Source organism: Falco rusticolus, chromosome 4 (assembly GCF_015220075.1).
Source record: "Falco rusticolus isolate bFalRus1 chromosome 4, bFalRus1.pri, whole genome shotgun sequence".
In the NCBI taxonomy this organism is placed as follows: domain Eukaryota; kingdom Metazoa; phylum Chordata; class Aves; order Falconiformes; family Falconidae; genus Falco; species Falco rusticolus.
The window spans coordinates 12,754,466-12,773,095 of NC_051190.1; the positions used below are offsets into that span (position 1 = coordinate 12,754,466).

Here is an 18,630-nt window from a genome sequence, read left to right on the forward strand (position 1 = left end):
ATTTATTCATATGGACATACGGTATTATATTAAACCTGCTAAGTTTGGGCTATGCTAAAGCTTCTCTTTTATTACATCTTTAACAGTCAAGTGAACGTGGGTTTAGAAGAGTGGAATGTTTTAAGCAAACATTGCTGACCTAGATTTTCAAAATGGGTGAGCTTGAGGACACTGTCTTCATTTTATGCCTTGTTAACTTCGCCTGTTCTTCAGAGTTTCCATGGAAACCACCTCTTCTTCAGTGACAAACTTTTGATGGTTTCAGTAAGGAAGTTGCAGGAGGTACTAAAGCAGAGAATGTGTTACAGAGCCCTAATGGAAGAAGGCAATGAATGAACTTTGAACATAAACAAAGGAGTGATAGTAGAAGACCATAAATGTCAGTGCATTGACAGCTAGGGTGATGCAAAGTTACTAAGGGATGTGAAAGTACAAACTTAACAGAGCATGACCTTGTTCTGATAGTTAATGAAGTTAAGCTGGGCTCAGGATAGAATAACAGAGATCAGTCTGACTTTATCATTATGGATAATAGCAGGGCTCCAACCCAAAATTTCAAATGCAGTGGTGCTGAGAGAGTATTCAAAGAGCACCAAGCCTGAGCAGCTTTGTGCATAAGGCACCTATGGTAAGAATGCAGTTCTGCTGTACAGCTCTGTTGCAGTCAACACATTTCTAGGCTACTGTATAAACTGCACTACCTCTGTCAGTCTGGGATTAATGGTATGAATTTATCATTAATTAATATAACTACGTTATTGTATTACAGATTGAACTATTCTTCTTGGCTAGCATTTTAAATTAATTGTAGGCTGGTATTTTCTAAGGACTTGAGAAAATGCAGTCAGCAGTCGTTGTGCGTTGATATTCACTGGGTGTTCAGTTCTTAGCCCCTTTTTAAAAATCACAGCCAGGAAACATGGTAGAAGGCAAATTTCCTAGTAGTGCTTCCACTCAGGTACACATGGTTTTTGCAGGCTTAGCCACTTATTTGTACGAGCGTGCTTTGTCACTGGCATTGGGCTGTTAGCTACCTCCAGTGCCCTGTAAGGAAAAGGTGTGATACAAAATACTTAATCTGATTTATCATGGATATGGGGTGAGGAGCAAAAGTCAGACTTGACAGATCCATTGTCAAGCTGAATGTATCCTTACATTGAATATGAAGTCCTTTTTTCTTTCTGAAAATTTAAACAGCCCCCGCCCCCCTTTGCAGTTTCAGATAAAACATTTCCATTCTGCTTTGAGAAAACTTTACATTTGGATGCTTTGCTTATAGTTTTACATCTTGCTAATGTGATCTCATAGTTTATAAGTCAAAAGTGATACAAAGTATTTAGATTCTTGTCACAACAAAAGATTTCAGCAGAGCCAGATCAAAAATTATGTAGACAGTTGGGCATTAGTTAGAGACTGGAGAGCTGTAGATGTGGTTCTGGGCTGTACTATCATGGGTTTCTGGACAAGCTATCTGATACTTTTCTCAAGCCCCTGCTTTTCAGTCTGTAAAGTAATGTGATGGTATCTATATTTTTTAGAAGGAGTTCTTCAAGGTTAGGAGTTGTAAGGGTCAGATATGTTACTGGCTATATCAGGGATAACTGCAAGTCAAAGCCCTTCAGCGGTACTGTGTTCAGACTGTAAATTAGCTCTACTCTCTAGCTCAAGTGCCTTTTATTGCCGGAATAAAGAATTCATTGTGAAAAGAGCTGAACTTGGGTCCTGAAAGGGGTACAGGGTGTCAGAGCTTGTCTTTCTCTGCCTTTTCCCTTACAAGTTTAAGTTGTGGTCATGCAGTTGGTACATAGGATATAGAATGGAGTTGTCTGCTCAGAAGCCTGTTGAACACAAGCATCTATTCCGTGAGGCACAGTTGGTGTGAAGACTCAGTGCTCATCAAGTTGAATTAAAAAGCTGGAGTGTAAATCTGGCAAGCTTCAGATTGGTGTCCTAGCATTTAAAAATAGTGCCAGCCCCCCTGCCCTGTCATTGCACTCTGTTGGGAGCCAGCAAAATACACGATAAATTTTAGAGGCTTTTAACGTGATGCTGGCGAAGCTTTGATTGGAGCTCTTGGCTAGCGTTGTGTATGCTGGATCATCTCCAGTTCCAGGGAGCCCCACCATCCACCAAAACAAAGACCACAAACTAGGAAACTATTATGCAGCAAGTCACCTTTGCTCCGTGGGCTTTACTTGTGAGATGCTATTCATTGCTAGGAGCGTCCTTGTGAACTCACCACGTGCCTTTCTGCAGAACTTGATCATGGGCGACAAGATCAGCTGAGCTAAAGCTGAGGAATGCTGCCTGGCTTGTATTTAAACAAAAGAAAAAGTAAGCATCACAAAGCAGACAGTGTTTGTGTTATCACAAATAGTGATGGTGATACTGTTCTTTCTCCTTTGTGTTGAGGCCACCTTGGTGTTGTGCAAAGGTGAGCTTACCCCTTAGCTTCTTGGTTTGCTGTGCCTGTGCACACTCTAGGGCCCATGCATCTCTAAGTCTGACTTTGCTAGAGAAGACTAAACCAGAGATCCAGGCTCCTTTCCTCCTTGTTCCCCCAAGTGAAGAGAAGTTTGAAGCTGGATGCCGTTACTGCTCGGTTCTGTCTGAACCAGACCAAGGTCATCGGGGAAGGTGGCAGGTACCAGGCTGGACCAACAGCCCATTTAATCTGTTAGCCTGACAGTGGCCAGACCTTGGTGCTTATATTGGTACATTCATTTATAAAGCTGTCTGGGGCTTAATAAAAATATAAAATAAGGGAACTAGGTCTAGCCTTGAAGTGTCACATGAAGTGGTTAAGTGGGGGAAAACCTGCTTTAGGGAGAAGTTTCTTGCAGCCGTGGATGGTTTGACTGGCCTAACACTGCAAGGGTTTTTCCCTTGCCTATTCTTTGATCTAGTGTAGACAGGTCATTTCAGGGGACTGTTGTTTATCTTTGAGCTTTCAAAGGACCATGAAAGCACAGAGAAGTACAGAGATAAAATAACACGCGTTTGTTTAATGTTATGGAGTATGTAGAACTGCAGGGTTACCTGGACTGCATGGAAAGGTCTCTTTCAGTTCCTGTTTTCATAATTATGTGGGCATGGTTATTAGTAAAAGCTCAGTTGCTGTATGCAACCTTGGGAATCAAATGCTGCTCTCAATCCCATAACCGTAATTAAAATATAGTTATGCTGATATGTTAATGTTGCTGAAGCTGCTTGAGTCCTGCAGCCATGTGCCTATATGTAAAAAGAGAGATAGATACGTGAAGGCACAATAAAGGGGATTGCTACAAATGGCTGACTGGACAGTGATCTTTCCAGTGTCTATGTTGCCGTCATATTTTTCCTATGTTTTGGATTACCCTTTCCATAGAGATGACTGAACTTGCCTCTTGTGTGAGCAGTCTTGGCTTGAACATGGACCAGCTGGCTGCCTCTGGCTGTGGTCCTTCACCTTCAGCATCCTGCTTCTGATGGCAACAGACAGATGGTTTCCAAGAAATACCCTTCGGCACAGGGATGGAAACCGCTGGGCTCCAGTTTCTTGGAAACTGGGCCTTTTAAGGTGCACAGGGACTGTTAAACAGAGGCTGGAACGTGCCGTTTTTACCAGACCTCCGCCTGTGTCAGCTGTCACATCATCCATAGGCAGAAGAGATCAATGCAACACGTGCCCTCTCAAATCCCCTTGGGTGAGGAGTAGTGGGATCTTTCAAGAGCAGAACTGGTTAGGTCTGGTTTTCTCCCTTTCCAACACCTGCAAAGTCTGTACCCAAGGGCTGATTTAGGAAGAAGCCCGTCATGTTATAAAGTGAATATCGAAACACATCTTATGACTAAATAGTATGAAATCGCAGACTGAAAAAAAATAAATAAGCAGAAGGTGCTGGGGCAGATTCCTCCTTTGCCTTCATGTGACTATCTAATCTACCCTGAACTGCTAAGTTATTGAAAGGATGTTATTGTGTGAGCTCAGGAAGTAAATATTATAGCACCTTTCTGTATTGGCTAGCGTGGGTACAGTAAGGAAAATTATACCAGCAGAAGATCGGTGCTGGTAATGCAATTCACTGCTACAGCTCTTTAGAGGCAGAACTCACTGTAATGATCTCGTCTGAGTTTTGGGAAGATAAATCTAGTAAACTTTAGGATCTAGATAGGGGGGTTTATTATTATTTGTCTGAGAAACCGGTACTTGCTGTTAATGGAAGCTGCTACTTCATTGCATCTGACAAAGAGAGAGAGTGCCTGACCTTTCTTTGTAAGACACTTAAAGCAGAGATTATCCTTAATTATCCTCAATATTTGTCCTATAAATTGTCTTGTGGCAGTTAGAGGCATGCCCTAGCTTGGGTGCAGGGATGAGTGCCCTGGAGGCGGCCCTGGGAGGCAGTTGTGTGCCCACACCAGCTGAGATGCACCAGCAGGGTTCAAAATCCTTCCTCAGCTTCCTCCTTATTTCCAGACCAGAGATTAGTAATCGAGTTGCTGAGCTTTACCACAAATAACCTGTCACCGTCACCTGAATGTCTGCTCCGGTCACGAGCAGGGCAGAAGCCAAGTCTGCCCGTCGCTCATCGCAGTGCCATGGGGGAAGAGGGATGGCTCCTGCCACCCTGGCCGCCAAGGTCCAGGGGAGGAGGGGTGAGTGGAGGAGGGGAGTGCTATCTTTCCCCATACTCCCCTGCCTGAGTGGAGAGTCCAATGTTACAACTGAGTAATCACAGCCGCCCCTAGACAGCTCACTCCTTCCATGAAGCTTTCACAAAGGTGATTAATTACATGATAAGGATAGAAAATGGTCAGAAGTGAGCAACATCTTTGTGCAGGGGATAACAGTGTGTGTCCCTTGCATGGGCCCAGCACTGCTCGCCACTTTCCAGCTGCCACAGACTCGAACCTTCCAAGAGCCCACTGATGTGAAAGTAAGATAGGGCCTTACCTATTTTCTAAGACCTCTAAGCTTTGGGACCTTGGTGTTGTAATTCCATGGAAGTGCACTGTAACTTGCTTTTCTTGTTGCAGGTTGTGTTGGTTTTAGAGTAGAGTTGTTTCATTGGACCACCATCACAACAACCACGTTTGATGCCAGTGTGGCTGGAAGGGTGGGGACAGGCAACAGAGTGAACGTGTGACCACAGTGTATGATTTGTAACCATCAGGTAATGTCATTGTATTGGTAGTAAAGGTTATGAAAACATGCAGATTTTTTACTTTCTCAGAAGGTATTTCAGTCACTAAAGTCTGGCTTGATGCATTTAATGTCTTTGAGTAGTGGTCTCACCTGATTGTAGTTAACTGTCTGGCTAAAAATCTGTCTTCTCGTACTGCTGTAGCTGTTTTGGAAATGTCCTCTCTTAAGCTGCCGTGAAAGCATCTTCCCTTTCTGTCTGGAATTCAGCCTGTCCTGATTGAGCAGAAAGTCCCATTCTTCAGAGCTAAGGAGGAAGTTTCTTGTAAGTTTACATAACTTGAAATACTAAAGGGCCCTAAAATTGGCCGTGTGGAAAACTTCACAACGTTATAAACCACCCAGGCTTCAGCACAGAGAACAATTTATCCTTGTCTATAACTCCACAGAGCCCGCAAACAATGCTAGCTCTGTCAGCCTTTCATGAACTTTTTGGTCAACTTGACGAGTTTCTTAAGGAATAACATAACCCATCATCACCCAGGAAGAGGGATTTTAGACCAGCTTTAAGACCCAAACTTAATCAGAGTTGAGTTGTCTCTTTGAGTAGAGTTGTATGGTAGGGAAACTGTTTCCTTGCAGAGCAGCTGCACCTGCTTAACTAAAGTCTGTACTGTCTTAAGATATTCAAGTTGTCCTCTTCAGGCCTAGAAACCAAATCCAGCTGTCAACTTGCAGCTGAAGCTTTCAAGGCAGAGGGAATCCTTTGTATCTATAAAGCACTCACATGTGCCTGAAGCATGAGGTTTTCTTACTAGGCTAGTCAATTTTTATTAAGATCCAGTAAGTTAATTATACCAAAATCCACTGGTTTCTTTCTAAAGAGTTTATTAACAATTTCCCCAAAACTTGCTTACATCTGCAGTGCTCACTGTGTAACTTCAATCACGTTCTCTTGTTTTTATCTTGTTTTGATCTGCCAAATGTATTTTGAAGATTGTCTCAGCATGAAAGGTGTCATGAAGTCCACCTCTGCCAGGCCAGCTAGGAATTGCCTCAGGCTTTCATGATTGGGAAGAAAGTAGGAAGTACAGGATCTCTTGAAGAAATGAGGAATGTGTTTTATGCTTGCTTTCAGGTGCTCTGGGACAAAGAGAGCTGAGGCTGGGATCGGGGTCCCACCCTTTTGCATGGCCACAGTTATAACATGGTCTGTAAGTATCAGCAATTTTTTAGAGTAAATAAATGAATACTATCTTGCAAGTATTTGGGAGAGAGAAGAAAGCATAGGCCTAAGAAAGGTAAATTCTCCTCTTAGTGCAGGGAAATTGCAAGGGATCCCAGGACTCTGAGATACTCTTCCAGGTCACAATTCAATCCATCCTAATATGCAGCAACTTTGATTGATTCCCACAAAATTACTTCTGCCACTACATCCACACTGCTGCACTAGCTCTCAAAAATCGTTGGTGCCATCACTGTGCACTGAAAGTAGATGTCCCACATCAGTGACCACTGCCTGTGAGAAGCCACCTCCTCAGCGGCCCCTTGATCAGCTGCCTCGGTGGATGCCAGGGGACAGATTTTGTTCTTCAGAAGTGCAGGTCTACCTATCCTTGTTCCTTCTGCTTCAGAGTTAATGCAAAGAAGAATGTGAGGGTCCACACGAGGAGTTACTCAGGAACAGAGGACCACACCATAAGTTTCCTATCTGCATTAGCAAACTCTTGGGACAAACCCCAGGACACAATCCCTTCAGATCAGCTTGACGTGCGTGCACTGGCAAAGCATCATGGATGCTTAAGCAACTGTTATCAGATCTTTGTTTATAAATACAAGATTTTGAATTTGGCTTCAGTGCTTAAGCTCACTAGCAGGCAGGCTTCCCCCCCTAACAAAAGCACAATAACAACGACCATGAACAATCACTGTTTCACCTCTCCCACATTAGCTATTAAAATGTTAATTACTTCCTTGAGAGATACCATATGTTCCCCTTCCTGATCGCTCTACAGGCATAAGAAAAAACTAAGGAAATTAGAGAGACTCCATAACACTGATGGCAACATCCAATGTCTTATCAGGCTTCCTGTTGTTGGGAGTATTGTTTTCCTTTAAAGATTAATATTTACAATGGTTACTTAGTTATCTTAGTTCATTTGGTGACCATTAAAGATTCCAGCCTTGAATGCGATGAATGAACCTCCTTTTATTTGTCCTTGATGACTTATTTGTCTTGTGCCTCGTCTGGCTGAAAATCAAGGAAAATAATTATTGGGTTGGGCTTTTACTGCCATTTCATGTGAGGGCTCAAAGTGCGTGTTTCTGTTTGTTTTAGAATGGGAGCCCTTACCCACTGTTCCTGCTGATGTATGCATATTTAAGAATATATGTTTTGTGATTAGAAGCAAAGTTAAAATAGGTATATTCCTCTATTTTTCTTAAGCTGCATGCCTGGTTTCAGTACTCCTTGCGGGGGAAAGTAGGATGTTTCACGTTTCATCCACAGTTGCAGCAGCAGCTGCTGCTCACCAAATATAAGCTCACCAAAGCAGTCGCTGGTGGGACAGAAAAGGCAGCGTGGGCCTGGTGGCTGTGCACGGACTGAAATAAAACAGTCCAGTTTCCCCCTTGTCCATAGTTTTCCCCTGTGCATCAGCTGAAGTTCAGAGGTGTTCTCAGCAAGGGCAGAAGACAGTCATTTTTCTCTCGTATTTTTTAATAAAAGCCCAAAGGCACAGCAGGAAGCAGTCACTGGTGTGACACAGATTTGGGGGGGACTCAATCCAGTCGCCTGCTTCCAGAACCAGAGACATTTCTAGGCATGAGAGACTTTGAAGTCACTTGAGTTGTCTTTGTGCCTGCTAAAGAGGAGCACCACAAACGTCCTTGTACTCCTCGACAGGAGTGTGTAGACCTTCAGACCTGGAGAAGAACCCCAGAGACAACATGGCCCCTAAGTTGTGTTCTAAATTTGTACCAGGTGCAACACTGCAGCAGGGATATGAATATGGGTGCATGAGCAGGTTTTTCAACCAGACCTGTTGGTTTTCTCCTCAGCAAGGACTAAAGACACACCTTGCCTTCCCTGGAAGGGGAAGTTCCTATCGCATGCCTTGTGGGCTGCAATTTAATGGTTTAATTTCCATCTCTGTGAGTGGAGCCCCTGCAAGTGAACCTCTGATGGTAACCCACATGTGGCTGCCTCCTACATCATCATTTCTGCCCCAGCCTACTGGTATTTCTCAAGTCCTCTGGACCACGAAAGCCAGGATTACAGATGGGTCTGGCTGCAGCCCGGAGGACTCTGCACGGAGTGATGTGATAATCAATTTGCAGCGTGTCTGCATGCTCTGCTTGTGAACTGCCAGACCCTTGTGAGCAAGCTCGTTCTCAGACACAGTTGGCTCCTGGAGAAGGTATAATTTATGATCATGAACACTTCCAAGGTTTCTGTCTCCCCCCCTGGCCCCCGGTGCTTGCACTCATCCCAACTGGTGAATATGGGACAGACCATCCCAGCTTCTATAGGGGGAGGCTGGTTTTCTGGTTTCTTTGCAGACTGCTGTCTCATCCTGAAACTGCATATTTGATGTGCTTTTATAATGAATTCGTTTGCACTATGACAGATGTTTCTGATATGATAAGAAACATGGCCCAGGGGCAGTGGCGCTGTAGAGCCACTCATGTTCCTCACCTGAATTGCAAATGAGAGATATTGCTTTCTTATCTGTTAAAAAACATGAACAACTGCACATATAAATAATATCCCACCAACTGCCAGCTGTTGTGCCAATGACATTCTTCTTAAAAGAGTAGCTCCCCCGTCATCTGTTTTTTTCCCTCTTGCAGAAAATCTGGAGCTCTTTTGCAAGTGCAGCACAAGAGATTTTTTTTTTCTCTTTAAGAGCTGCAGGCAGAGCAGTTACTTAAAATAACTACGTATGAGCAAAACCAGCTTCCATATTATGACACAGGTAGAACCTGATCATATTTATTTTGTGTGTGTCCTTTTCTGCATATCTCTCTGGACACGAAAGAGAAGTGTCAGTGCTGCTTTCTGTTTCTTGGCAAAATCCTTTTTTATGGAGGCTCACTGTCTTTCAGTGGTTTCAGGGTTTCAGTTCTGAATGGTATGGAAGAAAGTTACTTAGTCCTTAAATTTTTTTTTTTTGTTTGAAAATGTGAAAGAGAATGGTAAATCGCTTTTGTCTTAAGGTTTTTAAAAGTTTGGGTTTTAGGATAACTTCAACCTAAATTAAAGGGTAAAATCACAGACACAGAAGCAAGCAGGCCTGCTCAATTGATAACCTTTACTATTAAGTTTTGTGATCAGCAGAACTTAAAAATACTACTAGGTGAAGTTGTTCTGTTAATTGATTTGTTCATGTTTATTAGGGTAAAACTGAAACCCACTTTCAGCATTTTGCCAGCTCCAGGAGAGGTGTATTTCGTTACGAATGACCTTCGTGAGAAGAACTTGACTGCAGGGACATGATTCATTGGCAGCCTGCTAGTGACAGCCTTGCTTCTATTGTTTCTAAAACTCTGGTTTCAAATTTCTCCTGTTAGATAAGCTGCAACCATAACTACACAGTGAGTCTACAAATAAGTGTGATGTAAGAATTAAGCTTAATTATCTGATTGGCAGCACAGGGCCACTCTTCCAGGTTAAGGGTTTGAGCAGATTTTTTTAAAACAAAACTTGTGCCTTTATTACATTTCTGAAAGCATTGTCCTCCAAAAAATAAAATATGCTTTTGGAAGCTGCAGTGTGTATATATCGTGGTAAGCTATAAATAGTCCTGGAGCTAGTTCTGCACATTTACCAGTGCGCCAGAAGATATTAAGGACAGATTCTGATCTTTAGGCTACACTGGGTGCTGACTGAGAACACCACACTAAAGTGGTGGCTTTTAAATTGAGTTCAATAATGTTCAGATTCACACCAAGATCAGAATCTGGCTGGGGTCTTTAAATGTGCTTTGAGGAATCAAGAAGTTTGGCGGCCTCAGCATAATCTTCGATTTTAGTTGTAGATTACATATCAATTTCTAGAACTGTTACTTGGGACTAATATTAAGGCAAATGAATTCACTCTTAACGAAGAATGGGTTGATTATCATGCTAGCTGAAAAATAGGTCTATGTACTCCCACACCTCAGCTGCTGTAAATGGATGTACATAAGGATTGAAATGGTTGCTATTCAGCTCCTTCTGATGGGAAGATGACTTTCAGCAATTGAATGATTTATGATAATGTTGATATTCGCGCAGGCTATTCAACTGGTCAGGATAAAGACCACATGGCTGTCTTCAAGCATAAGCTGGTTAGGGGCTGACATGGAACAAGTTCTGTGGCTGAAGCATTGCTTTCCCTGCTACAACAGGGTGGGGGCCGTGGGGAGGGGCAGAAGCAGAACAGTACCTATTTATAATGGGTTATCGACCGCATGTTATCTCTGCTGCTGTAAAACCTTAACAGGACAAAGCATGGTAGTATTATTGAGGGCATACAAGGCAGGGTCAGTGCCAGGGTATTAACCTTACTTAGCGAATTTGTGATAAATATAATAGTTCTTTTGTTTTTGCAAGGAATTATATGGCAGCTTCTGGTCATGTATTCGAAGTGGCTGCCCTCCGTTGCAGCATCTCTCACATTTGGACAGCGAGGACCATGGCTGTTTGCACAATTTGCTTATGCCCTTTGAGTTCAGTGTAGTTTTGAGGCCTAATTCTGGGTGCCTAAATCCTCTTTTAAGTCCATCAGGTACACCTAAGAGAATGAGACGGGCCACCTATGCGGTGATGTCTAGGTGGTGGTGGCGAAGGTTGCTGGGCCTCGGCGGTGGGTGGCAGATGGCCGTGTGGTCAGCTCTGCTAAGGCATTTTGGGGTTTAGTTCTATGGCAGCTTGGTGTGTGATGGATTGCAGCATTCAGCCGAGCAGCTTTCATTCATACCAGTGAACTCCTGGTGCCTTCTGGACTATTCAGTTGAGGTCTGTGGTGATCTTGGACATAACTGAAGGTGTGTAGTTTCCTTCCGAGGATGATCTGTCCTCTTAAGATCTACGCTTAAATGCATCAGACTTCCCAGTCACCTTTACCGGACAGTTATTTAACAAAGTTTCTCAATCCACTCTTGGAGCAGGGCTTGACTTCCTGCTGCACTTATCTCTCACACGCTGTCCTGCAGCTCTCAGAGGCTGTAGAAAGGGGGCAGGAGAGGCAAGAACAAACCCATTTTGTATAGCTCCTTCCAGCTCATGACACACTGCATGGGTCACTGCAGATGGGCCCGTATTGAAATGCATTGCAGCGTGGGGGCCTATTGTGGGCACTGCGAACCAGAGATAACTTGGAGCTGTCTTCAAGGTGCCTCCAGTTCATGCCAGAGAAAGGAAGAGACTTGCAACGGATGCAAAAATCCTTTGTCTCTCTAAAACTGCTTTGCCTCTCTGTCCTTGCTATGCATAGCAACTAGAATAGCTGGGCACAGGAACTGCCTTTCCACAGATACACTGATGCTCCCAGACCAGTGACACGCAAATCTGGGACTTAATAAAAAGCACAAGCTCTAAAAGCACACCAGTGCAACTCACTCAGATCCCATTGCCATGAGCTCCTTGCACACCCACCTGGCACTAGCCAGGGGCAAGGGGAGGCCCTGCTGCTGTTCCCAAGCAGTGACAGCCCACTCAGCAGTCTGTGCCACCCTCAGGGGTTTAGCTATGACTGTGTCTGTCCCTGTCTGCATCCCCTGACCAGGCGCTCTTGCTTCTTCTGCAGAGATGCATTTCTTGAAACAGACCTAATCCCAGCCTTCCTTTCCAATTCTGCACCCTCGTGTGGTACATGTCTTTACCTATGTCAGTCTACTGACCATTTATTCTTGTTGTTCTGCTTGTGAGCAATAGGCCTGGAGTTCAGAATTACAGGTGAGCACCTTTCACTCCTTAGTCTTAGGTCTGGTGCTGACTGTGGAAACATCTCCCCCTGTCTTCAGTTTGTTCCAGGCAGAGAAGGGAGTTTCTGTGACAGGCGTAGCTCTGTTATTTATCTAGGCAAGTCTGAGTATTTTTCCCAAAGAATCTGTGAAATACTCTCTGAATGATCAATGGCACAAGCATGTGACTCCAAGTCACTGGACAGCAAGCTATTTTAAAAAGCATCCACTAAAAAAGCAAGTCTGAAAGACTATCTGGCATTAGAAAGTGCTTAATTTAGAGAAGTGCCCATCCCATGAGTATTATGTCATAAGGCAATATTGCAGTCTTCCTCAAGGGTAGCGCACAGAAATAGGTTCCGCTTTTGTGCGTGACACATGGATAATGCTACGCTGCATGTAAACATGTTCAAATACCCATGGTCTGTGGTCTCTTCCCCCGGTCCCCAGCTGCTTGATCTCCAGCATCATTGGGGCTATTCTGTTGGTTCATAGTCTGGTGCACTACTAGTTTCGGGTTCCTGGTCTTGTTTTGGCATTCGTGCCTTTGGCACCTTCAAAGAAAGTTGTCCTAATTTCATCAGCCTCCAAGTTTGTAGGGTCACTGTAATATCCCAGATGTGGATAAAATGTTTCTGTCTTTGAGACTGTAGATTTGGTGTCTGAGATGCGATCTGTTGTCATCGTATAATATAAAGTTTCCTTCTTTGAGAACTGGTGGAGTAAGGCTCACTGCTCTCATGCTAATGCCTAGATGCACTCATTTTCCATGCCTGTGTTTTCTTCTGGGCTGGTTTAGTGAATAATATGCCAACGAAGGGCAAGAAGTAACAAACTGTGCTGAATTATTCCTTTTGCGACCTTATTATTTCCAATAGTTCATCTCCTTTCAAGGACTACATGCGTTTTTTTCAGTTTCACAAATAAGATCTTATTTTATCTAGATCCTTTCCCTTTGTGCGGGATCACACAGGAGGCCCTGTGAACTTTCTGATAGTTATTCTCAGAATTGCAAATTTTTAGTGAATTCTTTTGCCACATCGCAAGATTCTTTCACCAGCTATTTTTTCCCTCTTTATAGCATTACTGGGCACAGATTCAGAACTGATACATGAGTAAAATGAGCAAACATTATTATCTTTCCTGTAATAAATCGAGCAGAATGGGTCCCTAAGCATCATTCTGTGTACCGTCCTTGGCAGTGGGAGCCTTACCAAGATGTGCCAGCTTAACTGTCATTTTTCTGGGAGGGCTGTCAGAGTGGCCAGCAGAGTTCACTTCAGACTTTCTCTTCATCCCTTGCTTTGCTGCTGCTATGCGATCACATGTAAGCTTCTCTTTTTTCAAAAGCACTTTCATCTCTTACATACCTTTTCAATCTCCCTCTGCTTCCCCAAATTATTCTTGTTTAGGTTCGGCCTTCTAGTACACTGAAGTCTAAAACATTGAAGATATCTGCTGGAGTCTTTTCTGCGCTGGCAGTGGTAGGAAAGACCTGTGGACGTTTAATGACATGAACCATTACAACTGTAGGTGTCTTTGAAAGCTATGATGGAAATCTAGCTGAACTCTGCTCCCTTATCCTTTGACATCCATCTTTTCCAAAAAGTATTTGCCATTTCCATATTCCAGTGGATCAATAAAGCATATGACCTTGCTACCAGAAAAAAATCCTGACGAGATTGAGTCTACCACCTTCTAACACATCCACATGCTGTTTGGTTTCTTTGGGTGAGCAGGAGGAGCCCAAACATTAGCTTGAATGATCTTATAATCTTCAAGAGAAGAACCTCTGTTCCAAGCTGGGGGAGTCTTTTTAAAAGGCCCCTTTGTATTTTCTTGGACATTTTACAAATGTTGCACCTGTACATGAGACCTTCATCCAGATATGAAATATGCACTTCAAAGTGTGCTCCCCTACACCACTGAAACAAGAGCCTGTGCATTTGATAAATCAAATGGGAGTCTGACCTGATTATACAGACACCACATAGCTACAATGCAATTAGTTTTTCAGCCATGAACCTTTGATAGCCTTTTCTTCAAAAGGAGCATTTATCTCCTGTACTAGTCAAAATCTTTTTAGTTGTCTATCTGCTTTTTTTTTTTTTTTTTTTTTTACTAAATTCCATCTAGTCTATACAGAGTTGGGGACTACCAACCATTATTTAATGTGCATTAGCAGGATAAGTAAAAGATTATTTTGATTTTGGTATCCCTTTTCCATTTAACAGCAAAGTTTTTCCTTTATGTAGAACATTATTCATGAAGAAGCAAGTTTTCTAAGCACTGCTATTGCAGATCTGGGAACTGTCCAATGCTCTATCCTCTCTCGCAAAATTTTTAATTCCATCCTAGCTGAAGCAAATCCAAATATTTATTTAAAAAGACAAAATCCAACCACAACCAGACAACATCCCACAAACCTGACATCTTCTGTCCATCTGAATGCCCCTGACTGAAACTGGAAAAGTCTCAGGCAGATATTTTTCGGATTATGCTCAACTCTGTAGCCATAACCACAGTAGCTTCTCAAGCCCAATCACTTTGACATCTCCACCAGTTTTCCATTTCATAATGGCACAAGAGAAGGCAGAAGGCAAATCTGTCCTTGATGCACTCTTATAAGCACAGTGGGTCAACAAGACAGGAAGAAAGAGAAAACTGTTTGCAGTTCAGTAGGGATCATCAGCCCTTCGGAAAGTGCTGTACAGTGGCAAACAAGTGATGGTCTCATGCAAATCATTACAGGCTCAAACAGGAACCTCTTGTTGATGATGTGCTCTGGTGCTCACGAAGTATTATTCTAACAAAGCATGACTTAGTTTTCCTCATTTGCTGGCTTGCACTGCCAGGCCGTGGGGCTTTGCCCTCATATTTGAGGGAAGGAGAAGCCCTGATGTTGGCTTCAGTGGTTGCCTTTCATGCTGAGATGTTTTCAGCCTAATCTCTTTTATTGGCAGCAACCAAAGTCAGATGCTTAAACCTCAGATGGAGACTGAGTAATTGCAAAAAGGGGTTGTACCCGACTGCCTTGTGTACTCATACATGCTTGAGCGGTGCAAAGCCACAGACCCCAAATGTCTTTCTCCTCTACTGATCTCCCTCAGCTGCATAGATGGTGGTGGATCCTTTCATACACTTGTGTTGGCTGGTTCCACTTGGACTCAAGATGTATATTCTGTGTTTTCCCAAGGCAGGTATGAAGGCTGGCTGCTCCCAGGTGTTGCCACTGCAGCTAAGCTTCCACTTTACATTCCCCAGATTCCAGCCTGGTGTGTCTAGGCAGATATCTCTTGGCTGTTTAATTGAAAAACAGTAACACTAAAATACACTGAGGTCAAATAGAAATTTAAACAACCACTTTAGGCTCAGAGTAAGAGAGTACCACGTGAGAGAGGTTCTGTGGGCAGCAAAGCTAAAGGAGTCTTTGATGCAGGAGTGGAACCACCTCTACAGCAACATGTAGGCTGAGTAGGGATGTGATGCAAAAATAAGAGAAATGGATAGCTGAAAAGTTCCCAGTTATTTCAATGCCAGGGAAATTCCAAAGCAGAACTAGCTGTAGCACATCCAAACTGCACATTTTCTGAAACTGTAGCATTTTTAGTAGTGTTTTCAAGATCTGTTCAAAGTACTTTGCCATTGTTTTTCCCCCACTCTTTTACCAGTGAGCAAAGATGACAAAGCAGAGTTAGAAATCTGATTATTAAAGTTTTACTAATCACACATTCTCAGTGACTGTAAAGAGAAAGACAAACTGATGTGCAGAAAAGTGGCTATGAGAGTTCTTCCAGTTGCATGTGCGTGTGAGGCAGTGAGGATGCACAATGTGGCAGATGAAACCATGTTACTGTATAAGGAGTGATTTGGATATAGTAGCAGTTGTATCTGAATGATCGTGACATGCAAGTAGAGAAAACAACGATGTTTCCAGACTCTGCAGAAAAGCAAAATCCCTCCTTCATCTAGGCACAGCTGAACTTTGCAGACAAGTGCTTAATGCTGTACCAGGTCTCTAACCGGAACAGTCAGAAGTTACAGAGTTCACTATCTGCTGGCTGAGTGACACCCAAAAATTCTTTCTAGACTTAACAGACAAGCAAAGAGACAAGTTTGAACCTGAAATTCAGGGTAATCATGCCACTGAGAAGCATAAACAAACGTGGCACTGGCTGGAAAATTATTCTTGAGACGCCACTTTTGACTGATCCAGATGAGAAGTTTCCAAAGTTAGGGTCGCAGCCCTGAGGAGTGCTGATGGAAGGGAGGTCACGAGCCTGGAAAAGAGGTTGCAAGCCAACAAGCTTGGGAACTGCTGATGTAGACAGATGAATGGTCACGTCGAGGGGGTCCCCTGGGAATACCCTCTTCTGCCTCTGAAACAGCAACTTGAGCGAGTTTTAAAGCTGAGAAGACTAGCCTGTTTATAGCATGCTACTGTATTTTTAAAAGCAAATCTCTGGAAATGAGCCTGAGATGATTAGGGAGATGGGAGCAATGAAAACTCTGGAGGGAAGGATGTGGGACAAGGAGAGGCAGGTGTGTGGGAAACATTGTCTGCCAAGTAAAAATAAGATTCAGCAGTGTCAATGCGAGGAGATGGAGGCTTTTTAAGGCTGTAGTGAAGTTTGAGTCTAATTTAGAAGGGTCAAATCTCTCTCCCAAGAAGTCTGAGGGATGTGCTCGTGCTCCTCCTGTGAGAAGCCCCTAATGCTGAGCTGGATACCTTGGTGTGGAACCTAGTCTAAGTTTTGGTGGAATTAATGTGTGCTCAGAGCGAGGTCTGTACAGCTAATGTACACACAGAAATAAGGTAATTGTCTTTGAGTCTCCAAATGGTCTCCCTTATTGTCCTTATGCTTTAAAAGCTGCCAAAGCTAGGCCCTTAATTTACATGTGTTAAAAGTAGATGACTGTTATTTAAAGCTTTGGTGGTTTACTTTGTAATACCCATACTATGAAAAAAAAAAAAAAGTGGAAAATATAAGCAGACCAGAAAATAAGTGTAGCTTATGCTACTGATTTTATATCTTGTCATTATTAGGAAAAACACATTAAGTTTTAGGAATGTTTGGTAAAAGTCTCTAAATGTTGAATATCGGTGATTTTTCATGTCAGCAGTAATAAGCAGTTGTTAGTGGTATAAATGTTCAGCCCAGACCAGGGATTCACAGTGCCTCGGTTGCTGATAGGAGCCCTATTTCTTGGAAAGCCTCGCAGAACCACCTTGTGAGCCTTGGATTGCTGTCACATGTCCTGTGCCAGGGTCTCTGCAGTACAAGTCTTGTAACCAAGTCTTTAAGGTTTGTGGAAACCTGCTGAACTCTCCTCTGGAAATCACAGAAAATAAACAGAGTGCTGGTAAGTCAGGTGGGCTTTTATAATACGAAACTAGTGTCAGTACAAGAAGAGCATCAGCACTATCAAATTGATATCTTGAGCAATCCCAGGGCATGGAGGAGACGAGCAATCGAATTTTGGGCGATTAGGAGGAAGTATAGCAAGAGCACAGATTCAAGTTGGGGGTGGGAAATGGGCCTGGAGGTTAATAAGCCAACACAGACCATCATTGAAAAACAAACGTTAGGTCCCTGTGGTGCAATACCTAGCTGTGGCTACGTGCTAGGTACAACACAGAGGTAAAATCAATACCGTTCTGTGGTACTTATTAAATAGAGTTACGCTGAGAAGTGTTCACATACAGGGAGGTTTTTGCAGCCAGCTGCAGCCAGTGGGTTTCCTGGGTGCTGTCTTCCAGGCTCCAAGATGGAGGGACTGGTCCTGCTCTAGTGCTGAGCAAGGTGCTGGGAGCCAGCGCTGGCCACATGGCAGGGCAGAACAGAGTTGCCTGATTGCCCCAATTACTGTTACAGTGCCTAAAGTATTGACCTCGAGCCAGAGATGCTAGAGAGAGAGGAAGCCAGGAGATGGTGTTGTGAGTGAGATGCTGAGAGCAAGGAAAAGTGGGGTTTTGTGAGCCTTAAACCCACTGGCAGGCCAGATCTTGGGAATTCTGAGCAAGGAAACTCTCTGCTGCTGCTTGTTTCTAGCAAGATAAAGACTTTCTGAACCTTTTTTTTTATGACTAAATGAATTTATGCCAAGCCTGTACCAAATAGCAGCTAACTGGTCAAACAAGTGATGCCTAATCTTCAGGCTTCTGTGTCAAGGGCCCTGGGAGCTTTGCTCTTGAAGGCAGCTAATTTTGCAGGATGATCCAGACTGAATTTGTAGGTGAGACTCAGTTAATGCTTTTATGTGTGTATCTCTTAAGTGCAAGCCATAGAAATTGTTCACAGATGCGCTTCAGACATGACCAGATTGGTGCAGAACCAGCCCGTATATCCAGTTCTGGTGATCCAGCGTGGACCAGTCTCCACAAGTTTCTCTTCAGGGTTTAAACCAAGCCTTTGGTTTCTTTGAGAAATTCAAGGTTTTCTTTTCATAATAAAATTCATAATTACCTTTAGTTTTGGAGCTGCCCTTAAGGCTATTTGGAACCCATTTAAACATACTGAACTCTGAATCAGAGGTTTCTGTATTTCATGTCAAATG

General features: G+C 43.2%; 1 protein-coding gene and 1 long non-coding RNA gene across 6 annotated transcripts in view; one reads left to right on the forward strand and one right to left on the reverse strand.

Annotated features, from left to right (window-relative positions):
* Positions 1 to 9,426: 9,426 nt before the first annotated feature.
* LOC119147716 lies at positions 9,427 to 17,322 on the reverse strand. Its single transcript, XR_005104133.1, has 3 exons — positions 17,248 to 17,322; positions 14,499 to 15,372; positions 9,427 to 13,567 (listed from the first exon to the last, which is right to left on the reverse strand). It is a non-coding gene; the product is annotated as an uncharacterized LOC119147716 (long non-coding RNA).
* Positions 17,317 to 18,630, forward strand: part of SLC6A6 (solute carrier family 6 member 6) — a 114,705-nt gene continuing 113,391 nt past the window's right edge. For all 5 annotated transcript variants that reach the window (XM_037387035.1, XM_037387040.1, XM_037387036.1 and 2 more), the window contains exon 1: positions 17,317 to 17,436. The gene's annotated coding sequence lies outside the window, so the exon portion shown is untranslated. The remainder of the gene's footprint in view (positions 17,437 to 18,630) is intronic.